This window comes from Opisthorchis viverrini (genome assembly GCF_000715545.1).
Source record: "Opisthorchis viverrini unplaced genomic scaffold opera_v5_8, whole genome shotgun sequence".
NCBI lineage: Eukaryota > Metazoa > Platyhelminthes > Trematoda > Opisthorchiida > Opisthorchiidae > Opisthorchis > Opisthorchis viverrini.
The window spans coordinates 4189038-4199841 of NW_008751664.1; positions in this window are offsets into that span (position 1 = coordinate 4189038).

A 10804-nucleotide genomic window follows, 5' to 3' on the forward strand; every position below is an offset into this window, starting at 1 on the left:
CTGTCGACCGGCAAATGGAATACGTGACCAAGTCAGCGCAGCCTATTAAGTGTGATCCGTTCGGCTATCGTGGATAAGTTATTTCTCCCGGAACTTATTCGGTGTACTTCAGCAAAACTGATCCGATGTTCCCATCAGATTCCGACAATTTTCCGATAACACTGAAAGTTCACCAACGTCCTCAGTCTGCAGCGGTCAGGTTTCTAGCCCATATAACCGCAGTTTCGTATACTCGGCCCTTGACAAATAAGCTGATATCATACCTACGCCATAGATGCTCTGGCCTTCCCGATCCGAATGGGAATATTGTCTTTTTTAGGCCACCGGGACTGATACAGCTGTCCAGGTAGACGAATTCGCCCACTATCTCAATAGACTCTTTCGCAAGCATGTTAGGCTTCGAGCCTACCTGGTCTTGTAGCAATGTACAGTTTGTGGACGTTAAGTGCATACCAAACCGGGAGGTAGGATTACTTAGATTATTCAGTAGTACGACCGTGTCAGATCCAAGGAGAGGTTTGTCGTCTGTGTACTCGATATCCATGGACTCCAGATAATTCCGTGGTTAAGGTAATAAATTACTGAGCCCAAAGTCCGTGGCCTGAGTTCAACTTCTATAAATCGACTACCTCTGTCTTGGGCTACCCGGCAGTATCCCAGCACTCGTGCTTCTTTCCGGTGGCACGGCATGTACCGAGAGGATATTGCAGCTGAACCGTTAATTGGTAACTGCAGATGAATGCACTGGGAACGTTTTGACCCCGTAATCATTATATGCTGCAAGCGAAACTTCCATAATATCAATAGCGAAGTTAAGGGGGAAAGGTGACGGAGGACAGTCTTGTCGGAAACCAATTTGTGTGGTGAACTCAGGCGAGAGCTTCTTGTAGACCGTTATGCGTTCACGGGATTTGGTATCCATTACCTCAAGGGTCAAGAATTTATGGAGGACACCTTTGTTCCAGAGGTACTGCCATAGTGCCTGATGGTCCACAGAGTCAAAGATAGCTTTCAAGTTAAGGGAGGCCACCACTGTTGGTTATTGGAAGCTGTCTGTAGGTGACAGTGCGATCGATTTCTCTTGCGGAACAGAACCCAGCTTGGTTCTCACGGATCTGCATCTCCCTGTATTCAGCAGCCTTTGAACGATAAGTTCAGAAAGCACCTTTGATGCTGCAGCCATCAGGCTAGTGTCACTGATTTCCAGTGTTCGCGCACCCTTTGTTGGTTTGCCTTATTCTGCAGACACATTCTCTTTACTTCATATAAAAAAATCGTTCAGCTGTAGCACTATTTCAGTGCCTAGCTGCCACGCCACACGAAGGAGGCATGAGGGCTGGGATACTGCCAGGTTGCTCAAGCCTAGGAAGTCAAGAGGTAGAGGTCGGGTTCGAACCACGGACCTTCCAGTCAGTAAATTCGCGCGCTAAACACTTGAGCCATCTCGCCCCCAAGCCGAGAAGTACTATACAGCTGTTTCATCCTCATTGGGAATCATCAGCAGTGTGCATCTCACGCAACTCCGAAGAGTCTCGAACCCGCGACCTCCCGACTAGTAGTTGGAACACAACCGTTCGGTCACGAACGGTTTTTTTCTTACGTCATATAAGAAAAATACTATTCGTCAGATGCGTAGCAACAAGATGGATACAGACCATCTGGTCGTGGTGCTTCCTCACATTCCAGCAGGCGTATTTTGTGCTTTATTTCTTCTAACGGGTAGTTGATGTTTGTATTCCATTCATCCGCGTGTACCGTCTCAAGAGGCTATGTTGCGGGAGGCCAGCTAAACCGCTCGTCAAAATATTTGTTCAGGCTTTCTCATTGACGTTTGCACGATTGAATTAGTGAGCTGTCTTTTTCACTTACCGTTACTTTCTTTTGATCAGTCGATCACATTATTTCATATAGTACATGGCGTTTTCCTGTAGCAAAGTCCTCCATCCCCTGGGCTTTTGATGTCCGCCAAAGCTCTAGGTCTTTCCTTAGGCTCTTCGATATTTGGTCTCCGTGGGATTTGTGTGCGCCGTCGCAGTCGTTGTCTGGTGGTATGCATTTTCTAGTACCAATCCGGCCTAACGACCTCAACGATATCCAGTGATCATCTGATCGTATCGGAGAAGTCGGACACAGTACTGAACGCCTCTAGCGTAGTCCATTTCATATTTTGCCACGCTTCGTTCACGTGCTCGCTACCAGTACATTATATATTTACTGTAGAGAACCGGTGATGTAGCTCAGATCGATAGTGCTGAGCTACGGTAGTTTTCCGAAGGTACCGGACTGGCACGCTTCTTGCTGACTTGCGGGGGCCTTAATGATAGTGAACTCTCAGACGCACTCGAACTATGACATGATCGAAATCAAGTTGTCTGCCCTAGAAAGAACGGCAGTCTTGAATTGTGGCGCTCTCCGGAGGTTAATGACCATATGATACAATTGAATCCACCGTTGATTTGCGGTTGGTGGCCGTCAGCTTGCTCGGTGCGAGCGTTTATGTTGAAAATTCGTGCTGGCCAGAAACAGTTCGTGATCAGCACACAACTGGAGGAGTCGCTGTGCGTTGTCTGCGCGACGAACATCAACTCCGAATCGACCAGCCTGATGTGATTTCAAGGAGCTCAAACGACCGACTTGGACATCCATTTCGCCCTCAAGGATAACAATGTCAGTGCCTCCTGCTTGACGAATGAGCCCGGATAACTCTCCTTAGAAAGTATTCTCAGCGTAACAATTGCAGTCCATTTGGATATGTCGACACCAAAATCGGGAACCATTTTTTTATGTTGAGTAGCCTTGAGATTGACTGAGCTGGATAACCGAACCGTTCAAAGACGACTGCTCACTGGAATGCAGCGTTCACCTACGGGACCGAGTGCAACTCCCACGCCATATATCCCACAATTCGTCGCTTTTGGGTCACCCAACGCATGGAGATTGAAATGTGCAAGAGCTGAGTTCGAGGAGCTGAGTTTCGGGGAATATGGGGTTCTTGTAATAATCATCGTCGACGGCATAATATCAGTGTTCAACACTGGTGCATGCTGCCGTAAATCCACGTGGGCTGGGATACTGCCAGGACACTCACACCTTGACAGAATTTGTGCAATCTCACGGATCTGCATCTCCCTGTATTCAGCAGCCTTTGAACGATAAGTTCAGAAAGCACCTTTGATGCTGCAGCCATCAGGCTAGTGTCACTGATTTCCAGTGTTCGCGCACCCTTTGTTGGTTTGCCTTATTCTGCAGACACATTCTCTTTACTTCATATAAAAAAATCGTTCAGCTGTAGCACTATTTCAGTGCCTAGCTGCCACGCCACACGAAGGAGGCATGAGGGCTGGGATACTGCCAGGTTGCTCAAGCCTAGGAAGTCAAGAGGTAGAGGTCGGGTTCGAACCACGGACCTTCCAGTCAGTAAATTCGCGCGCTAAACACTTGAGCCATCTCGCCCCCAAGCCGAGAAGTACTATACACCTGTTTCATCCTCATTGGGAATCATCAGCAGTGTGCATCCAGGTAGACGAATTCGCCCACTATCTCAATAGACTCTTTCGCAAGCATGTTAGGCTTCGAGCCTACCTGGTCTTGTAGCAATGTACAGTTTGTGGACGTTAAGTGCATACCAAACCGGGAGGTAGGATTACTTAGATTATTCAGTAGTACGACCGTGTCAGATCCAAGGAGAGGTTTGTCGTCTGTGTACTCGATATCCATGGACTCCAGATAATTCCGTGGTTAAGGTAATAAATTACTGAGCCCAAAGTCCGTGGCCTGAGTTCAACTTCTATAAATCGACTACCTCTGTCTTGGGCTACCCGGCAGTATCCCAGCACTCGTGCTTCTTTCCGGTGGCACGGCATGTACCGAGAGGATATTGCAGCTGAACCGTTAATTGGTAACTGCAGATGAATGCACTGGGAACGTTTTGACCCCGTAATCATTATATGCTGCAAGCGAAACTTCCATAATATCAATAGCGAAGTTAAGGGGGAAAGGTGACGGAGGACAGTCTTGTCGGAAACCAATTTGTGTGGTGAACTCAGGCGAGAGCTTCTTGTAGACCGTTATGCGTTCACGGGATTTGGTATCCATTACCTCAAGGGTCAAGAATTTATGGAGGACACCTTTGTTCCAGAGGTACTGCCATAGTGCCTGATGGTCCGCAGGGTCAAAGATAGCTTTCAAGTTAAGGGAGGCCACCACTGTTGGTTATTGGAAGCTGTCTGTAGGTGACAGTGCGATCGATTTCTCTTGCGGAACAGAACCCAGCTTGGTTCTCACGGATCTGCATCTCCCTGTATTCAGCAGCCTTTGAACGATAAGTTCAGAAAGCACCTTTGATGCTGCAGCCATCAGGCTAGTGTCACTGATTTCCAGTGTTCGCGCACCCTTTGTTGGTTTGCCTTATTCTGCAGACACATTCTCTTTACTTCATATAAAAAAATCGTTCAGCTGTAGCACTATTTCAGTGCCTAGCTGCCACGCCACACGAAGGAGGCATGAGGGCTGGGATACTGCCAGGTTGCTCAAGCCTAGGAAGTCAAGAGGTAGAGGTCGGGTTCGAACCACGGACCTTCCAGTCAGTAAATTCGCGCGCTAAACACTTGAGCCATCTCGCCCCCAAGCCGAGAAGTACTATACAGCTGTTTCATCCTCATTGGGAATCATCAGCAGTGTGCATCTCACGCAACTCCGAAGAGTCTCGAACCCGCGACCTCCCGACTAGTAGTTGGAACACAACCGTTCGGTCACGAACGGTTTTTTTCTTACGTCATATAAGAAAAATACTATTCGTCAGATGCGTAGCAACAAGATGGATACAGACCATCTGGTCGTGGTGCTTCCTCACATTCCAGCAGGCGTATTTTGTGCTTTATTTCTTCTAACGGATAGTTGATGTTTGTATTCCATTCATCCGCGTGTACCGTCTCAAGAGGCTATGTTGCGGGAGGCCAGCTAAACCGCTCGTCAAAATATTTGTTCAGGCTTTCTCATTGACGTTTGCACGATTGAATTAGTGAGCTGTCTTTTTCACTTACCGTTACTTTCTTTTGATCAGTCGATCACATTATTTCATATAGTACATGGCGTTTTCCTGTAGCAAAGTCCTCCATCCCCTGGGCTTTTGATGTCCGCCAAAGCTCTCGGTCTTTCCTTAGGCTCTTCGATATTTGGTCTCCGTGGGATTTGTGTGCGCCGTCGCAGTCGTTGTCTGGTGGTATGCATTTTCTAGTACCAATCCGGCCTAACGACCTCAACGATATCCAGTGATCATCTGATCGTATCGGAGAAGTCGGACACAGTACTGAACGCCTCTAGCGTAGTCCATTTCATATTTTGCCACGCTTCGTTCACGTGCTCGCTACCAGTACATTATATATTTACTGTAGAGAACCGGTGATGTAGCTCAGATCGATAGTGCTGAGCTACGGTAGTTTTCCGAAGGTACCGGACTGGCACGCTTCTTGCTGACTTGCGGGGGCCTTAATGATAGTGAACTCTCAGACGCACTCGAACTATGACATGATCGAAATCAAGTTGTCTGCCCTAGAAAGAACGGCAGTCTTGAATTGTGGCGCTCTCCGGAGGTTAATGACCATATGATACAATTGAATCCACCGTTGATTTGCGGTTGGTGGCCGTCAGCTTGCTCGGTGCGAGCGTTTATGTTGAAAATTCGTGCTGGCCAGAAACAGTTCGTGATCAGCACACAACTGGAGGAGTCGCTGTGCGTTGTCTGCGCGACGAACATCAACTCCGAATCGACCAGCCTGATGTGATTTCAAGGAGCTCAAACGACCGACTTGGACATCCATTTCGCCCTCAAGGATAACAATGTCAGTGCCTCCTGCTTGACGAATGAGCCCGGATAACTCTCCTTAGAAAGTATTCTTCTCAGCGTAACAATTGCAGTCCATTTGGATATGTCGACACCAAAATCGGGAACCATTTTTTTTATGTTGAGTAGCCTTGAGATTGACTAAGCTGGATAACCGAACCGTTCAAAGACGACTGCTCACTGGAATGCAGCGTTCACCTACGGGACCGAGTGCAACTCCCACGCCATATATCCCACAATTCGTCGCTTTTGGGTCACCCAACGCATGGAGATTGAAATGTGCAAGAGCTGAGTTCGAGGAGCTGAGTTTCGGGGAATATGGGGTTCTTGTAATAATCATCGTCGACGGCATAATATCAGTGTTCAACACTGGTGCATGCTGCCGTAAATCCACGTGGGCTGGGATACTGCCAGGACACTCACACCTTGACAGAATTTGTGCAAGCATTACCTGTTTGCAGTTTGATGTGGAGTGCGAACGATGAACGTCCGTGTGCGGAAAGATCTCACGGCTTTAGCATAGTGTTATTTTACTAATGAGCAAAACAGTGTATAGGACACCAGTCAAATAACCGATAATCAATAGACTCTGCAACGTTTTTTCGTGGTGGAAAGGGAGGCATCAGTGGACAAGAACTGTGCTGGTCAATGTCACTTCCCGGCTGCCCAGGTTGAGGAAGGGAGTTTAGTTGAAGTGTCCCGCCTTGAGCTCTTGCCTCAAAAGTCTTACCTTCAAGGCAGTGGGGTGATTTAGGGTTTTGTTAGGGGATCCTACCCCTAGCATCTGACTCAGAATTCTAACTCGCGAGGCATTAGGTAGCAGGATTTTTTGGGGACCCTTCCCGCAGTCGATGACTCAATAGTGTGACCGGCACGGCTACAGGAGCCTGGCCTAACTGGAGCGCGCAAGGAGTAAGGCATTACTGTCTGAATCCTAATCCGGCTGTATACAGCATGCGCAGCAACAGACCCTGGTTTTAAAATTATTTCAACCGTATTGAGTAATGTGCCGGCGGTCAACCTTTGGGCGATGGGAGTGTGTGGTTTTTAGGAATGACCTTTTCTGACACGTCATTCTTCGGAGAAAGACAGAATCACTGATTCCATGATTATGGACATGTTGGTTATTTGGGAGATTGAGGTCACTTCACTATCCCATAGCAGACGACGATGAGTTTAACCCCAAACAGCCTCGTAATGTGATTACTAGTATTGCGGGGTCTCGCTATTTCTAGCATGGTTGCACCTTGTGAAACGAAGTTCAGGCCGTTATGTCCCGAGAGGTCATTACAGTATCTGGGCGCATCCACCACATCAAGGTTTCATCATTAGGCTGTGTAAAGTTTCTGATTATTACACAACGTGTGCCTCTTCTTTGAAAGTCCATACAATGCAACATGAATCTGTAAGTTAATATCCTAGCGATCGCACTCGCCTGTCGCGTGATAAATATCCAGGTAAATACCTAGAAAATGCGTCATCATTATTTTCTGGCAACCAGCGTACTATGGAAGCGAAGGAAGATCAGGTTTTGTGAGTCATTGGACAGTGACGATGGGGCACCAGTGTCTACTTCAGGTGTGCTGCTATCGATTTTGATGATGGGTCATTCAAGTGTTCTAAGCATCTTATCTAGGTTTCCAGTTTGTCTGTGCATATGGGGATGGGCGGTTATCTGATGTATCGAAAGACAACAATCTAGAACTGAAGAAGTTCTTCAGGATAATATATCTGAAGCAGCGCTTTTTCGGTGTACAGCTGCCCTGCAGGTTGAAATAACCACAAGGGCTGAGAGGCTGCCAATTTTGGAGGATTTCGAAGGCCCGGGTTACGGAGAAGGATTTTCCTGCAGGCAAAGGCCGCATCCTGTTTAAATTGATCCGACCACCTGGTAGAATTAAAGCAGGTGTTAGTGAAACAGTGTGCGAAAGAGACAGAGCGATAATTTGCTCCCTCAATCGTCGTCTTGAGCAGTAGGCTGAGCACAGCAAAGAAAAGTTCAGCTGGTTCCCTTCATCACAACGGCTGAAAGAATCTACTGGGCCTGAATGGAACATCGACATGAACCGGCCATCAACAACCGAAATTCAGCTTGAGATATCAATCCTGAAGCGCGATAAGGCACCTGGTCGGGTGATCTGTATCCCGCACTTTTCAAAGAAGGTGGTTAGGTCCTGGTGAACAGTTTGACAACTATACAGCAGAAGATTGGGAACGAAAACAGAACACCAGCTGAATGGAGCTCCTCGACCGTCATCCCAGTCTTCAAAAAGGGCACAGGAACGTCATGTGAAAGTCATCGTGGCATCGAACTGTTATCCTTGGCATCTAAAGTACTCTCTGGAATTATTTTGCGTGGGTTGATAAATTATCGGGAGTGACAGATTCGTGGGTTTTGCACTGGTCGAGAATGCATCGACCATATTTCTACCTTGAGACAAATTCGTGAAAAGTACCTCCCTCTTCAAATTTGCTATTGACAAGCTGCTTGAAATTTCCCTGCCTGCTTTTGAAACCTCGGGAGTCAAAATTCTCCCTGGACGTTCACTCATGGACATTGAGTATGCAGACGATATTGCTCTCTTTGGTTCATATCCTTCAAAAATGCAAACCATTCTAAATAACCTAAATAACTTTGTCGCATGGTTTGGAATGCGCTTCATATCTGCAAATTGTAAAGTGCTACTACAAGACTGGGTTGGATCAAACCGAAACCTCATGCTTGCAGGCGAGTCAATCGACGTGCTGAATAAATTTGTTCACACGGGCAGTTCTATAAGTTCCAGTGGACTGGCAGAAGATGAGATTACTTCTCCAATCGGGAAGGCTAGGACAATTTTTGCCAACCTCCGACACATATGGCGCCAACGTTTCTCCAATCAGGCTAGGACAATTTTTGCCAACCTCCGACACATATGGCGCCAACGTGACGTCAGTTTGTCTGTCAAGGGCAGAGTTTACTTACGGCTGTGCGATCCATACTGTTTCATGAATTAAAAACGTGGCCCATGCGTGCAGAGGTCATACAAAAGATGTTTGACCATCGGTGTCTTCGAAGCACTGGTCAAGTTTGGTGGGAACACCGGACTTGTAATGCTGAAGTACGCCAGATAGTCTTCAAAGAATGAAATTTCTCGCGATTGATGAAGTTAGGTTATGCTGCTTAAAATAGCTACTACGCTTGTCAGAGGGCCCGACCGTGCTGTGATTGGAAGCAACCGAGAAGTGAACAGCTTATGACCTGGCTCTAACCAGGAGACTGAGTCTGATCGACAGTCGGCACCTCCATGGCTGGAGACCTCGGGACGCAACCCACCAGTGGTTGTGGAGATTTCTTCCTGTAAATGAAGCAAATCTATGCTGAAAAGCCGAGGAGCACTGCACAGCTGTTTCATCCCTATTGGAAATCATCAGCAGTGCGCACGAAACTCCGTAGAGTCTCGAACGCACGATCTCTTGGCCCGACTAGTATATCCTTCCAGTAATTGAAAAAAACCTTAGGCTCCATCTTAGTACACGGGAGAACCCGGCACTCAGCAGATCAGCAAAGAGAATGGTTATCTTAACAGGTGTGAGGAGCCGTGAGGTGTGACGCATTTGGATACTGGAAAAGAAAAGAATCACTATGAAAAGGCTGAATCTCCTCGAAGCAGCCTTATATATGTGGACTTGCGCAACATGCCAATACAACTTCCTCAGTGGGATGAGCCTGTGAATTATCAGCGCACTTTTCGTTCCACTAACTAAGCGTAACCTGAAACCAAGATAAGTCTGCTTCATCATCTGCCTGATACTGACATTCTATGGATGACGTCATTACTCCCAGGGTTAATTTGCTACCGCCATGTTGCCAATTACCACGCTGATTGTGTGGCAATGGGTGACTCCCGGTAACACTCCTAGCGCTCTACTGAGTGACATGCGATAGTACGCTGAAAATGAGGGGAATTTAGAGACATCAGTGTCGATGTTTTGGCGTGCTGAACTTATTTCCTCGGAGTTATATAGGCACTAAGGGACTGCGCGCAGCATCACATTCGACTGCGCTAACCATCTGCGGCTTCTTACTATGTACAGGCGCTCTGAGGTTTGACTGCTGTGGACTACTGTCAACCGCCCCTATAGGCAGTCTGATTGCCTTGATGACCTTTAGGGTCATGTTGAAGGGAGTATTTGTTCCTTTTGCCTTTCAGACTAAGATACCAAAAAGTCAGAATGGATTACTTCATACCCATCCATATCCACATCCCAGACATCCGGAGACGAACTAGCCTGCAGAACTTCGATCAAATGGAGGGTGTCTTGCTCAAGAGGAGTTTGGAAGCTAGATAGTTTGGAAGCTGATAAACATCGACTAGATAAGGAGAGGAGTGATAAGCTTCGACGGTGGGCATCATCTGTCACCAAGGCACTCAAGCTTATAGTATCATTATTGGGGTTTTTAATAGGAAAACGCTGAAATATCATTAAGAACCCCGTACATATAAGCATAGCTACACTTTATTCTGAACAAGTATCATAAGGTTGGCGGGAACTCCGAGTTTTGCTTCGACTGTTATTATTACTATTATTATTATTCGTTTCTGATCCAAACTTATTCCATCCAAGCATGATGATGATCCGGATGCTACTCTTTGGGGAGCACTCTGTTACATTTGCGAGTGCTTGTGCGTTCACATTATCCTATCATTAGAAGGATGAAGCAATTTTTACACGTAGCTATGGGAAGCGTTACTGGCAAGTGACGATATTCCATGATCGGAGATTTTCATCCTCCAGATGGCTTAGATTCGGGAACCTGGGAGAAGAAACAGGGAGCACTTAAATTTAATCGTCAGACGATAATTTTCAACATTTTTCATCTGTTTGCGCAACTCTGGGGTTGACCATTACCATCAAGCAGTTTAGTTAGAAGGGAACCTCAGTAGCCACATGTGGAAGTAGAGACCGACGTCATATTTG